Below are 22,067 nucleotides of genomic sequence, written 5' to 3' on the forward strand. Positions count from 1 at the left end.
GAAGTGGGATCACTTCACCAAACTCAGTCCAGTTTTTTTGATAGCACACATATATACAGCTAGTCACTAAAAAACTAAAAGCCCAAGGCCACATTTGGTGGTTCATTCCTTTGGCAGCTCAGCAGTCCTTCTGCACTGCTACACCCAAAACCATCTCAGGCTGCCAACAGCAAAGGATGTTGCTGAACACACTTGCAATAGGGAACCCATCCAGCTGACATTTTTTCTCTCCCCTGGGTTGTTGTTCTGTAGATTTGGTTCCCCAATCCAGTTCGCAGTCTCGCATGGCAAACTGGCATGCACTGGCATGGCTGAGAGGGAGGAAGTAATGGAAACAATATCATGGGTTGGTCCCAGTGCCAGAAAGCTTGTGGGGGAGAGTCACAGGCCTAATCACATCGAAACCTTGGGAGCTGCAGCTGAACTGGGAACCTCCTCGGGCTTTGTGCCTGCCCTACTTCCCAGGGCAGATTGGTTGATGATGATAAATGGGAAAGTCTCAGCACCCAGGTCCCTGCACACACAGCTTGTTCCTTTGTGCTCTTGCTTTTAAAGTTAACAGCACAAAATGTTAGAGATTGGAAGAGTGTTTGATAATTCTTTTCACATTCTCATATTTTTCTATATTTGAATCTCATCCTGATACTCTCTGTCAGTATTGGTTCAGAGCAAGACCACCCCTGACAGATGTGAAGTTTGGGAGGAGCTAGGCTGAGTTCCAGGCTTGGTGCTGGATGCCACACTTAGGTTTTTTGTCCTTCTTGCCCCAGATGAGCCAAGATCCCCTCCCAGGAGCTGTGTTTCTGTTTGGCTTGTGTGGAGCTGGGTTTTGAATCGTTTGCAGACTATTCTCAGCAGTGGGTTGCTTGCCAACATCCTTGCTGCAGTGTGGAGATGGAACCATTGATATCCCTGCTCATTGCAGGGGCCTTGAACTAGATGGCCTTTAAAGGTCTCTTTCAACCCAAACTATTCTATGATTCTATGATCCCCAGTTCTGTGGTCCAACAGGTGATTATTTCTAACTGGCCTGAGGGAACTCCTTTTGCAGAAGGGGAGAACAGGCACATCCTTCCTCTCCCCAGCTTTCTTCCAGCATGTAGCATCCCTGAGATGCACTATTTCCCCTGGCTCAGTGTGCAGTAGCACCAAACCTTCTCTTTCTTTTGATCCAGGGCTCTTAACCGAGCAGCATGATACTCATGTGCTAGCCAAACAGCTTTGATTCTGCCGTGCAATGTGGTGTGCATGTGTCCAGGTTGACAGGGGCTGTAAACACCCATTTCCTTACAGAAGTTGAGAGTAAATGAAACCAAAGCTCATAATTGCAGTTTGGTGTATTTATTTATTTATTTTTCCTAATGGTCCATGTGTTTTTAGCACTTAATTTTTTTAACTTTTAGCACTGGATGCAAGGGGATGCTGCATCAGTGTGTACCTACAGTGTCCCTTGTTAGCTCACAGCTCTCATCTCAGGGGCAAGAGACGATGCTAACAGCAGCCAGGTCTCCAAAAGGTATTTTCCTGTAAATCCTGGAGACGAATCACACTAATGGGAGGTGACTGGCTGCAAACTTGTGGCCAGAGGAAGACGGATTGTTTTGAGCAGGGGTGTTGTGACCTGAAACTTAGGCCTGTGGCTGGGTCACTGCCCTTCTTTCAAGTTGTTTTCACTGGGCTGGAAGCTTTCTTGTTACGCATGGAGTTGCATCCAGGGAGGATCTGAAAGGTCGCTTAACCCTTTGCCTTCTGTGAAAGCAGAAAGAAACCGTAATACAATAAATCCAAAGGAAGCCAACCATCCTCCAATAAAAAGACCCTGAAAGCTGAAAAAACCCCCAGAGGAGGATGCTGGGTTTATATTGCCTGTTCAGCAAATAGCCTGCATCTAAGTTGAGGTTGCAGCAAAGGTTTATACAGAAATTCAATGCCATTTGGGATGTAACACAGGTAATAGCGTTTTTTTTCCCCTATTCTCTCTCCTCCCTTCATCTTTGCTCTAATGCATTTCACTGAATTACAGTGCAAATCCGTGGCTGTATAAATACCAAGTGGGGAGGGGGGGGAAATGCAGCAGAAACCACAGTCATTGTCCAGGCGGTTCTTTGATGTATTTCACCCGTGAATATAAACTGTGAGCCTTGTGGGATAGTTTTGGGCTAAAAGGGGCTTGAGACTGGTTTGTTGGGTGCCTTATAAAAACGCTTCACAGGCATTTCACTTCCCATCCTTTCTCTCTTGATGCGTGTGCCTTGCAGGAAAGGTGCTTGTACTCTTGGCTCCAAAGGTTAAACCCCTTTTACTGTGCAAATACTGCTTGGGATCCACAATTTATTCATATATTTAACACCTTGAAAGATATAAGTCCAGGTTCTGGCACTGCCAGATCCATGTTCTCCGCTAGCATCTTAGCTTTAACCAGGCTTGTCGGGGAAAACATGTTCCTCAGGCCAGATCCTACACCTGATGTTGGAGTCAGGAGTGGAGCCATGCTGGCAGTGGTGGGTCTGCAGTGATGAAGGAAAGGACAGGGGGATTTGGCAGCTGGGCTTGTTTGTTTGTTTGGGAGTGCAGGGGGAGGACTAGTCTGTGATGCTTGGCAATAAATTTGGCCTGATACTTAAGTACCAGTTCCCAGGAAATTGCCATCAGAGTAATTAGCGTGTGCTGACTTATTTGTACAGTGATAACAGCAGGAAAGTATTGAAGCAGGAAAAACAAACACATTATTCATTTGAACCTTCAATCCACAGCCTTTACCTGACAGTTCACTATTTGCAATACACAGGTCTATTTTTAGGCTTCCAAGTCAGGTGAACTCTTCTTTCATTTTTGTTTTGCATTTTGGATTTTATTTTGCTGACATAAATTGGAAATGAATCTGTGCTTAGAGATAAACAAACCCAATTTAAAAATAAACATTTTGAATATTAAAGAGTCTGTGGAAGTGCTGAAGCTTCAGTATAAGGCTCTTGAAACTTGTGCCCTTGCAAGTGGGATGAAGGTGCTGCAGATGGCAGCTAGGGTAGGCAGGAGGAGCTCTCTGTGCTGCAGCTCTGGACAGTGGAATGTGATCCCTCTTTCTATCGGAACTATTTGGTGTGATCATCTTCTTTAGCCCAGGTTTCCCTGCTTGGTGGTGAGTGCTGCTTAGCCAGCCAGGTTAGAATTGTCCTTTGAGAGGTGAGCACTGAGGAGGAGGTTTAGTGACTTGGGTAATAATTTTTGTTAATGAGACTGTGGGAGAGTGGCACAGGGTCACAGGAGTTTGTGGTTGTGAGGCATCTGAGGAGGATATTTGGGGCAGGGCAGCCTTAAATGTGTGAGTATATGGAAAAGCTGGTGGAGAGCAGGAGATGGGGATGGGGGATGGGTGTGGAGAAATGTGTGGATTCGCCTTGGAATGGAAACAATAGGGATAAAAGTGTTTGCTATGCCTTTCCTTTCCTCCCCTCTCCTGCTTACCAGCCACCCGCAGAAGCAATTCCCTTCCAGGCACTTGTGCTAAATCCTTTGAAAGCTCCTCTTCTCCTTTGGCGATTATAAATACAGAAAAAAGGGTGGAGGCAGAAGACAGGCTGTCTGCAGGGGAAGAGAGCAGAGAGGCCCCAGGGTTTCTCCTGGAAGATGGATTTTGTGAGCAGCTGAGGAAATCAGTCAGAGCACCTCCCACAGCCAGCAGCTGTATCACAGGCACCCCTGGCCGAAAATGCAGCGCAGATAAATCAGAGTTAAAGTGCCTTTTTTAAATACCAAAGGCTTTTAAAGTATTTGAGCCAGCCATCAAAAAGGTGACTTACCATCTCCATATCTTGAGCTCTTTGCATGGAGCCTGCATGCCTACCTGGAAGGTGGGGCTTGGGCAAACACTAGCAGTACTGCTCAAATCAAAGGTAAGAGTGAAACTTGTGACCTCCCTTATGCAAGATTCAGACTGGGTGACCCAATGGTCCTTAAAGTCTTAGGCAGTGATTGCCATGCTTTGAAGCCCCAGAAGTTCATCCCCATCCCTGGTTCCCCCTGTGTTTTCCAGCTACCAAGTGCAGGTTTAGGGCTGGTGGAGGCTGGATTTTGACTGGAGCCTCCAGGTTTTCTAGGGAGCAGCTCCTTGATTTTTGTGCCACAGGCTGGTTATCCTTTTAATCCTATGGCTGTCACAGTGAGCCCCCCCACATTTTAAGCCCTAAAGGAAGAAGAGGCAGGAGTGAGGGAAGGGATTGCAAATGCAGTACCATGAACCAGTACCATGATGCTGAAAACTTCAAACAAACCATCCAGGAGATGAAATTTGCTTTCTGTTTGCAGGGAGGGCTTTCCAGCTCTTAGAGAGAGAATGCAGTCAGGGACTATATCCTGGGATATGCTTTTGAGGCTTAGAGGAACCCAGCAGATGTGAAGATCCTGGAATCAAGAAGCACAAAGAGAACCTGAAAGCATAATTATGTTAAACATCAATGGGCGGTTTCAGAGTGTCAGAACCGGGAGCTTCATTCCTTTGGCTCAAGTGCTTGTAGTCAGGAAAGTTTTGTGTGCCTTTCATAGAGCCACAGACTGGCCCAGACTGGAAGGGATCGTCCAGTCCAATCTTTTGTGGGAAGGGAGCCGAGGTGATTGTAGCAACCTTGTCCAGTTGTGTCTTGAAAACCTCCAGTGATGGAAACTCCACCTGGGGAGGTTATTCCAGTGAGTGATTGTTCTCACTGTAAACTGCTTGTGTCTTATCTTATGTTTTGTTTCTGCTCTGTGAGTATAATTTTTTTACTCTCTTTTGTCTGGATATGAATTTTCCTGGTTTTTTAAAAAACCAGCAGAATGGGTTTCTTGGTTTAACAGCATTTAGTTTTACTGCTTGTGGTATGGATCTGGCACTTCTGCTGCTCTTCAAAATCCACATCTGGATAGTGATGGGATGCAGAGGACCTTTGGATGGGGCAGGGATGTCTGGGGCTGGACAAGCCTGACCACTGATAATGGGGCATCTTGTTCTTCGTACCAACAATAATTGTGCCTCTTGTTCTTTGTACCTCATTGATTTCTAGGCTTTAAGGTCATGGTGCTTGTTTAATCTGACCTGCTGTATAACAGAGGTTCCTTGAATTAATTTCCACTCCACAGTCAGCAGTTGTGAATGGAACCAAGCATACATTTTTGGGGGAGCAAGACAAGCAAGGTGGAAGCATCCTGTCTTACTGAAAAAATTGCCAGTGCTGGATCCTTGGCCATGCCATTACTTTTCTCTCTGTAAATTACTTGCAGTGTTGAAAAATGGTATAGTTTCTGGTTTGTTTTCTGTTGAGCTTCAACTTTCAACCTTTGGTCTCATTATGCCTTTGTCTGGCAGGCTGAGAGCACTCTTCTGACAGGTACCTACAGGCTGTGAGGTGCCTTTTAACTTTCTCTTTGATTGACTTCCTTGAGCTCCTTGCTACAAGCCTGGGTTTGTTCTTGTGGTTGTCCTCTGAACTCTCTCCAGTTTTTCCAGCAGTGTTCTTGAAGTGTGGGTACAAGTATTAAACCTCACACTCCCATCAGCTGTGCCAGCCCAAGGCCCGAAGATAACACAGCCTTTCTGCTGGTACGTGACATCCCTCGTCTGTGGAGCCAAGCACCATGGACCTGCCTTGCGAGCTCACGTTGGGCTTATTATGCCTCTTACCTCAGCCAGTCCTTTAGGTCTTGTATGTTTAAAAAGTTTCCGTGCACCCATTTCTTTAATATGCCAAGCATCTCTTTAATCTTTTTGATGTTTTTTTTTTTTCTTGATTTACATTCTGAAAGGAATTTTAGTCCAGCCTTTCTCACTGTACCAGCCACACGTCAAAAATCTTTATAAAGCTGAGAGCTGCTAGGAACGTGTTTTACAGAGCTGGGGGAAAGAAAGTAGTTCACAAGAGGGAAGTAACACTGAGATGTATCTCCAGTGCATGGTGGGACAGGACAGATGCATGGCTCTGGCTCCAGAGTCCTGCAGGCTTTTTTGACCTCTTCAGCTCTTGGTGGATTGTTTTCTCCCATGGCGATTAACTATGGAGATGGTTAACCTGCAAGCCCTGTGCCAGCCAAACCTGTCATTGCTGGCTATGGAGTGTAGCACCAAGCTTCTTGCCTGGGGGTCATGGACTGGCTGCCCCCATTGGGGGTTTGGGTCAGTGTTGGTGAATTTCTCGATATTAGATGCAGAGAGCTGGCTGTATTTCCAATCGAGGTGTTTTTATTATTGGTTCTATGTTGTTTCTCATGTATAATGATTCAGAGGAAACAGAGGTGTTGATCTGATGGGGAACCTAGAAAGCTTTTTGATAATAACATCCAGATGTTTTCTTAGCACATCTGCTTAAGCCACTGTTGAAGTCAATGCCTTCAGCAGTGCTGCTGGTGTGTTTTACTGCCTGCTGCTGTGTGTGATGCTAATTTATGAGTAATGCAGAAATGGAGGAGGGGGAAGCTTAGCAGCAGAAGCAGGGACAACCAGCTGCCAAGGAAGCGTGGGAAAGGAAGGCAGTCCAGACTGTAACCCAAATTATTCTTGCTTTTACCGTTTGGGTAGGCTGTTTGGAAGTAGTCTTGCATGTAATTGTAAGTACTATGCCCCAGGTTTGCCTGGTTACAGGTCACTGTGTACCTGTGCTGTTGCAATTCAGCCATGAAGGCAAGACATTTGTCTGTCTGAGCACTGACTTCAGCTGAGAGCAGGGCAAGCTCTCCTTGTGCAGCGACTGATGTGTGAAAAGATACTCCTGCCTGTCCCCTCATTAGTGGGAAGCTGTTTCTCGCCCGGGTTGTATCTGTTTAGCACTTCAACACTGCCTTGCTAATCCCTGTGCCAGGATTGTCAGCATGTGGTGTTCCTCCAGGGAGGGTCAGCTTTGGGACAGCTCAGCTGCCTCATGCCAGGGCTTTGGGCAGCCAGGATGCTACTGGGAGCTGTGTCACTGTGTCAGCGTTGTGCCTACCCAAGGGAATATTGCCAGCAGCCTGAGGATAACGCTCCGTAATTCCCACTACAATGGCTCTGGGCACTGGGAATTATGGAGCGTTATCCTCAGGCTGCTGGCAATATTCCCTTGGGTAGGGCTGTCGTGGGTTAGCAGTATCTTTTTAGGCTGCTCACTGCAAGCCCTGGGTCACAGTCCGTCCGATATGGACTCAGATCTGGTGTGCACTGCAGCTCCTTACACCACACTGCTCTTCCTCCCTCTTCCTCAATGACTTCTGCTGGTGGCTGATTTTCAGTGTCACAGAGAGCGTGTCTTCAGAGCAGACCAGTTTGTGGTGCTCACTGCAAAGTACTGATGTGGACGCCTGGTCTTGAAAGGTGATGGCAGCCACAAGGTCTTTGAAGAAGAACAGAATCTCATAACCCCGTATGAGGGCTAGTGTGTCACCTCCATCCAGGGGCGGTGAGGTGATGTTGGAGGTTGTGCAGGTTAAAATGCGGGAAGAAGGTGGAAGCGTGTGGTTGGGGTGTGGCAAAGCCCTTCTGTGAGGAGATGTTGGTGTGGTAGGTGCCTGTGAGATGAATGGCCCAAAGGCATAGATCTCATCCTACTCTCGTCCCTTCCTCTCTAATGCTTGACTCAGCACCATGAACTGGCCAAGGATGGGCCATCAGGTGCTCTTGGTTACGTGGCACAAAGCAGCCCAGCCGGGTGATTCACAGGATGGAGGTGGACATTGTACAGCCCTAGAGGAGCCTGCAGCGCCTTGGTTTGTGTGTGTGGTCCTTCAGAGAGTAAAGGCCCTGAAACAGCACTGCAGGTGTTGAAGCAGGAGAGACACTGTTTTAAATGTTTGCCTCATGAACACAGAAAGCAGCAAGAGATGGTCAGAGAGACCCTTTTCTGGACCTGTGAATATCACTGCCACCCTCATGGCTTGGGGCCTGTTTCCAGTTCCCATCTTCTTAGCTGTACTTCTCATGCTCCCAGGGAGTGCCAAAGCCATTTGCCTCCACCACACCAGCTATTATCTTGTTTCTTCTGGCAGTGAACCATGCTGCTTGGCTTCCTTAGTGAAGGTGTGTTTGAGCATCAGTGGCTTTTTATCTCCTGTGCCACATCCTGCACCCAAGGAAGGGGTTTCTTCAGCAGCATAGACCAGCCCTCCTGCTTCTCATAGAATCATATCATAGAAAGGCCTGGGTTGGAAGGGACTGTAGAGATCATCTATTTCAACTCCCCTGCCATGGGCAGGGGCCCCACTTCACTGTGGGTTTCTGTAACGAGGAGCATTAAATTTGGGTAGGACCAAACATCCATTGATATAAGAGAGCTCTTCTTTTATGAGGCTAAATTACAAGTTATTTCCAGCTGCCTCCTAAACCTGAGTTAGTTTCTATGTCATCTGCCCTGGCAATCCTTTTCAGTTGCTGCGTTGGAGTTAGTTTGCAGGTTGTTCCTAATGGGATAGGGCTGCTGGCCTCTTCTTCTGCAGCTCTTCCCACCCAAAGAAACCTTGTAGACATCTCCATTGTGTTGCTTCTCCATCTCTTTCAAATGTCCGCTGAACACAGATAAAGGCAGCTTCTTTCTTTCTCAGGACCATTACGTTGGGCTCCTTGTGTCTGGCCGGTGTCCACTGGAGGAGCTCCTGGACATCATGAAAGTCTTTAGATAAAGTACCTAAATGCTGTGTTTCTGTTTCTCTCTGTACACACACACAAAAAAATTGCTATTTTTAATAAAACTTAGAATTTAATCTAGATATGCTTTCTGGAGTAGTATGTTACATGCAGCAGAGCAATGTCTACATTAGTGTTAATCAGCACACAGTGTAGTCATTTTGCTAGTCTGTGAGAGTCTGTAGTTGAAAACTGAAATTGTCTTAGGGTAGAATTTACATTTAAGCTAACTATATTGTATTGTGTATTAAAATCCACTTAATTTGATTAAAGTAGCTCAATGTTTCCTTTGTCAGCATTTGAGCTGTGACTTTGTCACTAATCCGGTGCCGTGTTGCAGTTGAATGCACCCTCAGGAGACAGTCAGCTTCAGTAAGTCCTCCTTTTTGGGAAAAGTATAGTAAAAATTTGGAGAGGAGAGGGTTGGCTACTGACAGTACATCTAAACTTTCTGACTCCGTCTGCATTTTGGTTTGTATTTGAAAGGAGTCTTTGTTTCTAATGGAAGTTATAATACAAAATGTAAAAGTTTATGACTCCAAAGGGAAATTTTCCAACTGTTGAAACAAAGTGCTTCAACTCAAAATGAGTTGCAATTTAGCAACCTTCAAAATTTCAAGATTTTTATATTCCTTCCCACTTACTCAGGATGATAGAAAAGAAAAGCAAGGTCTTTAAATCCCACAAGGATTATAGAACTGGATTTTTTAGCTTTCTTTGACATCTCTTGTTCATCTCTGTTCGAGTAGTACCTTCTGTTGTCTGAGTCTTGAGGCAACAACAAGATGTTCTTTTGTCAGTACTGCAAGGTCGGGGTGTCCTTTGAAGGGTGAACCAGACATCACTCTCTTGATACTAATAGCAATGATGTATAAAACCTGAAGGTTTGTCAATCTGTACTGATCCAGATAATAAAACTGTGTTTTCATCATAGGTTATCCACTGTTTGGATGATGAAGCTTGATGAGCTGCGATTTGGCTTGGATTACAGTATTTCAGAAGACTTTCTGAACTTGCCAGGCAACCCTCCCCCTAGACTTTGGGGACAGAGGAGCTTAAATTTATATCTCCAGTGTCACAAAAGGAGAAAGAGCAGAGTTGGCTGCTTTGCACAAGTAATGAAAATCAATGCTGTGTTGCTCTTGGGAGGAATGCTCAAAAGGAGAAAAGCCTGGCATATAGATCTTTGTTTAGAGACAGATTTTGCCTGGGAAGAGTGTGCCCAGGGGAAGATACAGGAAGGAGAAGAGGTGATGCTACAAGCCAGCTTGCTGACCTCCAGGGTGGGACTGAAGCTTTGTAACAAGGTAAGAAAAAAAAATAAACCCAAAACATTTTCTTTCCTTTGTACCTCACTCAAGTATCCATCGGACAAGAAGTGGGATGAGTAATGAGTCCATGCATTGAGTACTTTCTCCTGCTGACCCCCAGTCTCTCTCCTGTTCTCCTGGACACTTCCTGTGTCCTGCATCACCCATGCCTTGAGTAGGCTTCATGTAAAAATCATCAGCAAATCTCAACTGCCTTAGTTGTCCACATATCTAAGACTTAATTTTTCAAGCATCTCTGCAGACACACACACACACACACACACGAAATGTGCTGTTTCTGGAGGACCCTTGTGCCTTTACTTTATGCCTGAGGAACTTGCTGCTCTGTTGTTGGCAGTGAGGATATTAAGTCCCTCACACTGTTTGCACTGCACTCTTTGCAGCTCCAGAGCATGACAGTGATGTATTTTCCAAATGGATGAGATACAGAGAGAGCTGAAATGTATGGGCTTATCACATTGCTTTGGACAAAACCACAAGAGGAGAAAGACAGGAAATAGAGCAAAATTACCTGTTTTCAATTTACTGCCTTCGGGGAACTGAAAAACATTTGTTGTGGAAAAGAAAGTTGAAGCTTCATTTAGCTTTTAGCTTTGTTCCTGCTGTGGATGTTTTTCCTCATAAACGTTGATGGCTCCTCCCATGTTGGACCCTGGGCTCTGGAGTGCTGGAAGCATTCCTTAGAAGAGAAGGCTGGCCATGATGACAGAGGGGTGTCAGGCTTGGTCTGTTCCAGCAATACAACTCCAGGGGCACGAGGGACATGTGGCTTTCCTCTGCTGCACTTTGTGCACGCTGTGGTTCATCTGATGGCTGTGTGGTGGTGAGGGTGGAAAGAGTTCATCAGACTCTTCCTCTGAGGCTGGTATGTGTGATGTTGCCATGAAGGCCATGCCAGTGTGTGCATGGTGACCTATATTGTCATTACAGTATTCCCTAATAAATTTGGAAATGATGAAAAATGCTGAATTGAACTCCACTGAGATGAAAATCCCCTCCTTTTCTTTAGATCAGAGATTTCCTGGCTGTCCCTCAGCCTTGTGTCTCAGCACTGAGCTGGAAGGACCATCACTTTGTATTAGAAGTTTTTAACCTCTGTGACTATTCAGTTTTTGGATTAACTGCTGATTTCTCCAGTGAGAATGCCAGTGACGTGGGTAGATACGGGGATGGGAAGATACCACTGTCTAGGAAGCAACAATGATTTCACAGTAGTGAAGACACTATCTGTGGCTAAGTGAGTAGCTGCTACATTTCTAAAGCAGATTTGAATCAGAGAATCAAAGTCTGCGTCTAGCTCAGTTCCTTGGAAGAACCAAATTCAAGTATTTGTACGTTGAGCCTAAGTTTCTGTTTCAGGGTGGATGTTTAGGTGTTAATCTTTCGTTTGAGAGTGAAATTCCCCCATTTAAAGGTAGTGGTGAGAAAATGTGTGGTACACGTTGAACAGCAGCCGCACTGTTGAAGATGAAAAGGTGTAGAATTGGCTGTGAAGAGCGAGACCATCTAGCTTGATACCTTCCTTGATTATAGCTAAGAGAGGAAAGAGTATAAGAAACATGCTCTAGGGATCAGGCTTCCTCAGCAGATCCTTGTGGTTAAATCTGCTGAGTGTTTCTTGGGAGTGTCCTTTATGTCCATTTGTCCCCATGGATCAGATGCTCCTGTCATGCTCAGGTTACAGAGTTCATTACTCTGAGCAACCCAAACCATGCAGTGTCTGGCCCAGTATCATGTTTTTATGAATTAGCCAAGGTCACCTAAATCAGAGGTGCTAGGTTGGACTCAGCCAGGGAACATCACAGCACCTGGTGGGCTGATGGTCCTCCTCTAGTGACCAGAAGATTGGAGTTCACCCTCAGTCCTGTGTAGTTCTGTCATTTAACCCCTCCACTTTTTCCACTGGAAAGCATCTACTGGCACTTCATACAGAGCCCCAGTCATACCTGTGGGTGTGAATTCCTGTGTAACAAGTAGGTTTTAATGAGAAGAACAGACCTTAAAAAATCCTGTGCAGCTCAGTCTTCAATTAGTCATGTAGGACTGCTGTCTCCTTGGTGCCTTGATGCTTAAAGGAGAGAGATGCAACCCCTTGTATCTCACAGGAGCCTCTTCCAGGTCTCCAAAGAAGAATAGAGTGTAATTTGGCACTTACTATTTCATTGCATCAGCTTTTCTGGGTCTGGGAGTGCTCTTAGCACAAGCAAATAAATTACCTGTTTCATTTTGCTGCATGCTCTGCAGCCAGCCATATGTTTGAGGCTGATAGAGATTCTTATCTCATGGGCTAAAATTACTGAATGGAGGATGACATTTCTTATCAAGGGCTTTGCTGAATCAGAGAGCAGCCCTGGCACCCAGCTCTGAGACACTGCTCCTCTTTGTCCAGCCTCCCAGCCCAGCAATAAATGGATTTGTGTCTGTAGGTCAGAGGCGCTTGTGTCGAGGTTTTGTTGCAGATCGAAGCTCTGAGGATTGTCTGTGTGCCTGCTAGGACGTGGGATTGAGGAGGGGAAGTGAGACTGTGACTAAAGCAGGGCGTCTTAGAGCTGTGCAAATGTATCTTCACTTGGAAGTCCTTGTAGGCACAGCTGCTAACTTTGGGCTTCACATCCAGGGACCCTCTTCTCCCAGTGCCCAAAGGCTTTGCTTCCATTTCCGTGGTGTGAAAAGCCATCCCCTCCTACTGACAGCAGTAGCTTTTCTCCAGACTTAGAGCTTGCATCTGTCCATCCTCCCACCTCTTTTAAGGACAGGTTGTTTTCCTTCCTCTCCTTCCATTTCTGTCTTTGAAGGTTACCTGGTAGCTGCTAATGAGTCAAGGGGTTTTCTGGGGTATTTATCAGGTAGGAGAGAGACAGAGAAGCTTCTCCTTGCATCTTCTTCCCACCCAGCACCTTCTTTTTGCTTTCTCTTTGCCTCTTAGTGCAGAACTGACTGGGATGTTCAGCTTCTGCAATGAATCTGAGCAAAGCTCTTGATGGAGAGTGGAGGGACTCTCCAGTGACTTGGTGAACTGTCCTTTCCCCTAATTGAGCCCTGTCCACAAAGGCAAGTTTGTTCCTAGGAGCCCTCCTGGGCAGGAAGCAAGACTAGCCACCCAAGCACGGTCAAATGGAAAAGGCATCTCTGAATTAAAATGTTTTTTCCTCACAGGAGGGTGTGTTCTGCAGGACAGTACTCTTGTACTGTTGTACTAAGGGCAGGGTCATCTTCTCAGATCAAAAGAAATCTGGTAAAACACTGATGGAGAGAGACGTAATGTGCACCATCGATTTCTTCTGCTAAGCGGTCTCAAATGAGTTTTTCAGTTTATCTGTGACCGTGGCAAGGTGCTTCACTTCCCCTTTAATTACAAGTATCTTCAAGTTGGCCTGTGGCAGCCATTTAATGCACAGCAAGAGCTCAAATCCCAGGTGTCCAGCAGAAGCCATTCTGTAGGTTGGTATAAGAGTGGTAACTGTGCCCAGTATGGTGAGGACATTGTGGCTGAAGGTCCCACTATGTGCACCCTTCCTGGCTCAACCCTGGCTTGCTCTTGAAAGCATGGGACACATCTTTGAGCGATGCTGCCCAGAGAAGACCACTTTATTTCAGAGCCAAACCACCAGCTCTGCTTTCTGCAGTGCCCCATGAGATGCCCAGAGATAACAGCCCTCTGTGGCGTGGCAGTGGGCCAGGGCTGTGCTCTGAGTGACTCCTTGGGGAGGCTCCTCTGCCATCTGCAGCAGCCGTCATCTTCATCAGCCTGCAAGAAACGCTGGGGCTGATGGGTGCATCATCCCCAGGGTGCCCCATCTCCAAGTTAGGCTGGCAGGGGTCAGAGAGTAGGACAGTGCCACACTTCTTGTCAATGGCACCTCTGGGGATGTGCAGCCGACTTCCTTCTCTTGAAACACCATCCACAACCTGATTTTCAGGTTTTTCTATGTCCTTCCTTCCATTCTGATGGTGCAGCCCAGCACCCATCACAGCTTGCAGCACAGGGGTCCCAGGCACCTGCAGGTGCTGTCACATGTGGGCTGGGTCCTCCTTCCTTCAGACATTTTCTGTTCACCATTTTCCCCCTGAATCATGCTGAGTCACCCTGACCTCATCGGTGACCTCAATGGAGCAACCTCAGGCCTGCCCGTCAGCCTCTGGCCTTGCACCAGCACTTGAGCAACCAGTGCCCTGAGGTCATGCTGGGATGGAGGTCTTCCGGGCATTGGATGACCAGCTTCGCTCCCCAGCAGTGTCCACATGCCATCGCACCACAGTCATGCTTTGCCCCATTACCGGGCTCCTGCTGAGGTGGCTGTTTATCACCTGTTTGCCTTGGATGCAGTGCTCTCCTGTCCTGTGGGAATGGGTGGTTGCCTCACCAGGGGATTGGGGAGATTATGGGGAAGTGCTGTGTTGAGGGTTAGTGACCATCTGAGGTGACCAGCTGGTAGCTCCCAGTTGTCAGCCTGGCCTGTCCCTGTGGGTGCCTGCTTTTAATGCAATTGCAGGATCATGTTTGATTTGCTAAAAGAAAGAGGAGAGGGGTTTCCCTCCAACTGCCAACTGCATGCTCTGTCCATTTTCTCAGGCGTTGTGTCTGGCTGTGACTTCTGAATTGCTGGAGATAACCTCGGTGAGCTGGGCTGGGGCAGCGTACCCACAGCGTGCACCTCGCATACCCACAGAGTGCACCCCAGATGCCCGTGGTGTGCACCCTGTATGTGTACAGCATGCACCCTACACACTCTCACTAAGTGTCCTGCACACCCTCGACATGCAGCCCATGCACCTGTGGCATCGTGGCATGTACCCCACACACCCAGCATACCCAGTTCCATGCAGACTGCAAGCTTGTCAAGATTATGTCCTGGGTGGCAATGCTTGAGGTGACGAGGAGAGCTCACATCTTTGCTTTCAGTTCCCAGACTGAGTTTGCAGTTGGAAAAAAAAAAGCAAACCCTCTCATTTTATTTGTCAGCTGAGGCAATTCTTTTTCTAGAAGCTACTAAGGCACAGTCAATCTGGAACCCGCAGTGCTCTTGCTAGAAACCATTATCTGGGTTAGGCTGACACACTCATAATAGGAAGGTTGAAGTGGCTCTCACACATGGCTGGAACGTTGTCAGTGCTCAGTTTTGGTCCTGCTCAGGTGCAGCCATGGGTGATGTAGTGGCAGAGGCCTCTGGAGCAGCCACAGCCCCCTTGTTGGAGCTGCAGTTGATGGTGACTGGCAGATATCCCATGGGTAGCTCTGGGAGTACAGGAATGGGGGTTGAACTACCAAATATTCCCAAATACTCATATCTGTAAATCTGTTCACCATAGATGCTGCCGGTCAGGTATGAGTTGTGGAGTGTAGAAGAGCCTCCAAAACTTCTGCTCTGTACTCAGGGCTTCCCAGTACCAGCACAGGCTTGTGCAAGCAGAGCAGGACAAGACAGCAGTTATGCATGGGGGAAAAGCAGACTGGCTTGGTCCCTACCACTTTGAGCAAGCCAGAAAACGTCTTTTAGAAGGGGAATCTTCAATAAAAGTACCTGGAAACCTCTCCTTTCTGGCTTTGGTGTCTTGAAAAGACAGAGCCTGTTTTCAGAGGTGCTGTGGGCAAGCCCTGTATCCTGCACCCTTTGCTTGCTCAAGCAAAACCTCAGTGCCAGCTTTTCCCCATTCAGTTTCTGTCTTCATGTCTTGTACTTGATTATCTTCCCATCTGATTTGTTACTGTAACAAGCAGCTCATTTAGGTAATTTCCATCTAGCTTTAATTAAGATTCTCCATGCCTTTTTATTCCAGTGAGAAAAGGGGGTTCCTCTTGATTGCTTTGGAGTATGGGAACGTGCAGCCGGGTGCCCTTGACTTCGGCAGTATTTAAGAGCACGTGTAAGTGCTTTCCTGATCTGAACCAAAACTGCAGTAAATCTTGACGACTCCCAGCAGGAGTCTTTCATCTGCATGAAGCTCTGTAAGTGAAGGAAGTGTTGGCAACTCTTGGAGCCAACAGAAAGAATGTGTAAATCCTGGCAAGGAGGTGAATTACTGTTGAGTTCAAAGCATGACATGCTCCTTTATGTACTCTATCTCAGTTGTCAGGAGGGAGTTAGCTCTTAAAATGTGGTGCTGGGGATGGAGACTGAATTATTTTGTGTTTTCTTTTGTGCTTTGTGTTTTGGACTTTGCCAAGCATTCAGGAGGATGGGTGCTGCCCCAGCCCACAAACTCCAACTGGCTGAGCATCGTGGGAGGAAGGATGAAGCTGCTCTGGAGTCCTTTATTTACTTTGGTGCTGCAGGAGTAACTTTACAAAGCAGTTGGTCCATAGTTCAGGAAATATTTTCCTGCTGACCACATCCCTAGCTAGCAACTGCCCTCCCACAAAGGCAGGAAGAGCAAAGTTCTAGCTGAAAGTCCTTCACTTTCAAAGTTAGTCTCATTTTTATTTTCTTTAAGTACTCGATTACTAGGTTATTCTTTGAGGTATCTTTAACTGGGCTTTGCAGAATGTTTCATGTCTTTGGAAAACTTTCAAGAAGGAAGTGTCTTAGCGATGCTGTGCAACTCAGAGGGCTGCAGAGGATGCAGGCAGGTGGTAATGCCAGAAGGAAGGGATTAGAGGTCAAAATAAATGCAATTTATGCAACGACTTCATGAAGAAATTCAGCCTGATGAGGGCATGGAGCAGCAAAACACCTTCCCAAGGAGAGACAGAGCATCACTGCTTTGCTCATGTGATACAGGGAAGGATCCAGCTCTCTTCCCCAGGGGATGGGCTGGTGCATCTTTTCCATCTCTAATGTCTCTGTTTCCTCATATCTGATGTAAATAATTTATAAGGCTCGAAACGTGATCATGGGGCCGTCTGTGCAGGAGGAAGATTAAAGCCTGGGGCCAGCAGTGTGCAGGAGACCTGGTACCTAATGTAATGCCTGTTCTCCATGGGCAGTATGCCAGGTGAAAAAGTGCTGGATTAATGCTTGAACCTTACCAGAGTCACCCCATGCAGTCATTTTGTTCTTTCCATCCCTTTTTCCATGTCTCCTTCCCTTCCCGCTTTCCCTGCGGCGCCCCCCCCCCCCCCTTTTCCCTTTTCTGGTCTTTTTTTTTCATTCCTTCTCCCCTTTCTTTTTTTCTCTTCTGTTTTTTCCCCTCTTCTCCGCTCTTTGCCACTATTCTATATATGAAAAGTCAGCATCTCTTTTTGTTAGGTAGTAGTTTTTGGCTATAATTGAGCTGTGGGTATTCTGGTGACTTAAGAACTAAACAAAGGAGTTGTCACTTCTCTACTAGTCTGGCTTGAACCTGGAGATGAAAAATCACCTGTTGATGCAGAATAGAAGTCTGTGAAAAGCTGTGCTGGCACTGGGCTGAGAGATAACTTGAAGTGCCCAAGTTCAAGACCCTTGAATTCAGCCTATCTAAGTAGACAGTGAATACCAAACCCACGAGGCAGGGTCTGGTGTGAATAGCTGCAGAGCAACAGCAGCTCAGTTTCACTGGCAGGTCCCAGGACAGTTGCACAGGTGTTTCAAACTCTCTGGAAAGCAACATAATGCAGGGACAAATCTTGCTGGTTGTGCTGCTCCCTCACTTGGCAGACTTGCTGCTCACCTGGAGCTCCAGAGATTGAGGGAAGACAAATCAGAGTCCTTTAGCCATTCTGAAGCAGCAGCCAGAGGGGTTGATCAAAGAGGTAAATAGAGGCCAAACTCCAGGGATGGGCTCACTTCCAGGAGAGCTGCCTTTATCTACTCTGGTGTCCTGGTGGTGCACCTCTTCTGTGAGGTAAAACAGAGATGGTTTGGGTTGTTCAGCATGGAGAGCATGGAGAAGAGAAGGTTCTAGGGAGACCTTAGAGCACCTTCCAGTACCTAAAGGGGGCTACAAGAAAGCTGGAGAGGGACTTTTTACAAGGGCATGGAGTGATAGGACAAGGGGGAATGGCTTCAGACTGAAATATGGCAGGTTTAGGTTGGACTTAAGGAAGAAACTTTTTACTGTGAGGGTGGTAAGACACTGGCACAGGTTGCCCAGAGAATTTGTTGATGCCCCATGCCTGAAAGTGTTCAAGGCCAGGCTGAATGGGGCTTTGAGCAACCTGGTCTAGTGGAAGGTGTCCCTGGCCCATAGCAGGGGGCGTTGGAACTAGATGATCTTTGAAGGTCCCTTCCTACTCAAACCATTTTGTGATTCTTGAAATCCTGCAAGTTGTGATCTCCTATTTCAGTTGATCCATTTGCATTAATTGAGAGGATAGAAACATGCTTGTGGCAAGAAACTGCTGGCAAGCGCTGCAACTCAGAGTTGACAGGTTCAGCAGACAGGTGGAGGAATGGCTGAGCCCAGAGCCTGAGTATAGCATCTCTTCACCTGCACAGGTGAGCTGGATTAAAGGCCCTGGACAAGCATCAGCGAACCTACAGAAATATTCTCTCAGAATATCACTCCTCTCTGATTCTCCAGGGAAACAGGTCAGTCGACCAAATGGGACAGGTGTCAACAATAATTACATTTAAAAGTAGCATTTGCTGACTTAATCTCTCCATGGCTTTGTCTTGGCATCTCTTGCTCTGTTTGTGGAGAGTGCTTTAAATGGGTAATTGCTTGTCCCTGTGCCTGGGTTGCTGGTCTTGTCAGTCCTCCTCGTGTAACTCATGGAAGTAAATTGTAAATATATATATTTTTAAACTTAGGGCTTTCATTACATTGTATTCAGCAACAAGGTCTCCTTTTTGTACCATCTCAAATTTATCCTTCAAACAACACAATTTTCTTTCATCATTTCAAAATACTGCAATAATGTTATTGTAGACGCAAGTATTGTAGCTATTTATAAGAACAGGATGCTCTCAGTTTCCTGGGACTGTACAGTATTTTCATTTTTTGGCTTCTCTTTGAGAATTGTGTAAACCACTCTTTATATTCAGCAAAGCATCTGTTTTAGCTTCGCAATTACTTTGTCTTTTAGTCTGAAAGGGGCCTCAGAGCGTTTTAACCTCCTGCTTCCCCTGCCTTGTAATCCCCCCAGGGTTTGCCAGGCTCCTTCCCAACATGAATGACGGCCAGAGGGGGAGCAGGAAAAGGGGGGATTCGCTTCCGATGAAGTCAGCCGGGCTCCGTCCTGCAGGGGGGAGCCGGGAAGGACCCCTCATCCGTCGCTCAGGATGCTGCCAGTGCCAGATTAGGCCGCGCAGCCCTGGGCTCAGAAGCCGGTGGTGACTTCACTCCCCTGCCGCTGACCTCCTCATGGGAAGCTTTTCCCAAGAGGAAGATGCCTGAAGTTGTTAAATACTTCCCAATGTCTGGCTGAAGTTCCCCTTTTCCTAATTTAATTTCACTTTGCTTATGATTTAGGTGGTTATTTAAAAAAGAAGAAAAAAGAAAATCACTTTTTTTGACACTTTATATATTTTTTTCTGTTTGAAACATCTTATTCTACCTTTAAGTAGATAAAAGTCCTTTGGTCTGTAACAGGTGAAGTGGATATTGGCTTTAGAGAGCATCTCCACAAATTGCTTTATCCCGGCATAAAGAGATATTTTAGAAAAAATTAAGTGATAAATTAGAAAAAAAAGAAGCAAGCTTGAAAAAGAAGAAGGATACACCAGGCGTGTCTGTTCTTTTTTCCCCATGGTCATAACTGGGTGCTGCTTTCTTTTTGTGTTCCCGTTGGTGGCTTGTGGAGTTCCACCCCTGAGTACCCATCAGCAGCACAGACCTGCACTGCTGGGCAGTCCTTGTGTGTCTGCCCAGGTCCTGGGCTGCAGCAGCCCTACAGCTGAGTTCCTGTGAGGAGCGAAGTGCAGAAGAGAGGGTCATCCCCCCTTCTGCTGTGGAGTTCTGTGGGAGATAAAACAGCTCACCCAAGCCCAAGGAGGGTTGCAGCAGGGTAAAGCTGGACCTTGAAGTCCTGCTGAAGTTCCAGCACCTCAGCCTTGGGCTAGGTCTTCTCCTGGGTCTGCTGGAGCTCAGTGGGGAAACTGGGCTGCCTTGGACCACGCTTGGCTCTTGAAGCATCTTTAGGTTTCACTGAGCTGCTCCTGAGGGTGGTAAAGGAATTTATGTCCACTAGAAAACATGACAGGTGGCAGAAGGCGTGAGAAATTTGGTACCATGAGAGCAAGGAGGAAGGGAAACATAGAGGAGGAAGGAGACTGCTCTTCCTTCCTGTGTCTCTTCCTTCCACTCTCCATCCTTCCTCTTCCTGCTTGGCTCTCTGCCTCTGGGACACAACCTCCTCTTAAGGGGTGCCATCACCCCTCCTGGTTAGGAATCCAGTTGTGCAGCTGAGAGATGCTGATTTTTGGAAGCCCTGTTAAATGTTTTTGTTTGCTTGTCTTGGAGATTAAGCGTGGGAGCAGTTGCAGCCTGCGCTGACAGTAGCTGACAGTTGCATCTGACATATATTTCAATTTTTGTTATCTTCCTGCAGCTGTTTTCACAACACTCATATAAAAGGTCCACTTATCTCGCTCCTGCCACGGTAGAAAAGGCTTAAGAAAACATTCCTGTTTGTTTGTATTGAAACTGGTATGGTTTGTGGCTTTTATGTTTTTTTGCAGGGTTTGCGTTTTCTTTTTTTTATCATCTTGAACTCTTGAGCAGGAGCTAACAAAACACAAGGGCAGAGTCTTATCTCTTCTACATCAATGCAAAGGTAGGACTGTCGCTGACCGTGGGATTGCATCGTCTCATTTCAGAGGCATGCCCTCTGTCTTAAATAAATAGATGAATCCCTCTGCAAATGCTAGGCACATTAATTTTCCACTCCCTTTTCTTACTCACTAAGGTATGTTGCACTGTAGTTATTAGGAGCCTCGCAGATCTCCTATAACACAGCAGATGCATCATTATTAAAGACCTCTTGTTTTTATTGTTCATAGAAACAGCTGTATCAGAGGGACAGATGTAGAGGGGTTATTTGGCGTCCTGGGACAGTGCATTGATCCACGCAAATGCAGCTTTGCATGGATGGACCAGGGGGTTGCACACATCTAGCTACCCTGCATGTAGCCAGCAGCACTGCGAAGTTTCAGAGGAAGCCTGGAAGTCTGGGAGATGGCAGCCCACATGGTGCCTGCAAGGCTGGCCAGGTTTGGCGCTGCAGCTTCTCTGGGACATATGGGATTTGGGACACAAGCTGTGGCTCCTCATGTCCTTTCCTTCTGGTGGCTGGTGTGGTCTCCTGCTGTTCAGGAGATGTCCTCCAGCACAGTACTGGTGTTTGTCCAGCCTGGAATGGTAGCCAGGGGCTTGTTTGTTTTTGTTATTAGATTGACTGAGAGATTGCAGACTAGGGGAAGGAAGAGCTTGATTTCTCCTGTGTGTGCTCTCAGGTGCTGGGCTCTGCTCCCCTCTGGCTGGTGGGGAGGCAGAGGGATTTATGATGTCATTACAAGTCTTTGTATCTCTGGTCATTAGCTAGATGCAAATCATGAGATTTTTAAATTGGTTAAAATTTGCACAGAGTAAGTGAGTCAGACGCTTCCCCCTTTGCAGTGGTCTTCCTGTCTGCAGATTGGTGGCGGGCACTGAGGGTTTCACTTGTCACTCTGCTCCAGCAGCTCGAGGTCAACTGGAAACCCTTTTCAAAGGCTGCATTCCTTTGATCAGTGACTAGTGAACTCAGGTATTTAAGGTAAATGTTACAGTTTTCTGGGAACGTCACCTGAGTTGCCGCATAAATGGCATGAAATTATTGTCACGCAGCCAGTTCAGCTGACACAGGAATGTTTTCCACATGTGTGGAGATACAAGAGAGGACCTCTCAGTGCTCCTGGATGCTGAGGAATTCATCCTCTCAGCCTTTCTGAGAAGAGGTTTTCCTGCCTGCTTTGTAAACTGTGAGAACAAAACATACAAATGAAGAGAATTACCCGAGATCGTGTGGGATGCTGCCGTGCTCCAGATCAGAATCGTCATCTTCCCTGTCCCAGTTTTCACTCCATCTATTAATACACCACACTATTTTTAGCCCTCTAAGTAGCCACGTTGTTTGTAATTAGCTTCACTAATAACTGCTCTTCCATACGCTGCAGGATCCACCAGCGGAGCACCACGCTTTTCCGAGCCAAGCTAAATACAAGGGCGGCTAATAAAAGGCATCCGCATTTCCAGTTGGTTGCTGCTGAGCAGAC

The 22,067-nt window shown here is 46.7% G+C and overlaps 1 long non-coding RNA gene across 1 annotated transcript in view; it reads left to right on the forward strand.

The window, feature by feature from the left end:
• The window catches only part of LOC121668396, a 76,038-nt gene that overhangs the window by 48,363 nt on the left and 5,608 nt on the right, over positions 1-22,067 (forward strand). The window contains exon 3 of the long non-coding RNA XR_006017359.1: positions 9,555-9,927. This is a non-coding gene — a long non-coding RNA (uncharacterized LOC121668396). The remainder of the gene's footprint in view (positions 1-9,554; positions 9,928-22,067) is intronic.

This window comes from Corvus kubaryi, unplaced genomic scaffold, assembly GCF_017639235.1.
Source record: "Corvus kubaryi isolate FWS band 111438036 unplaced genomic scaffold, C.kubaryi_AGA036_p1.0 37385, whole genome shotgun sequence".
NCBI classification, from domain to species: Eukaryota; Metazoa; Chordata; class Aves; order Passeriformes; family Corvidae; genus Corvus; species Corvus kubaryi.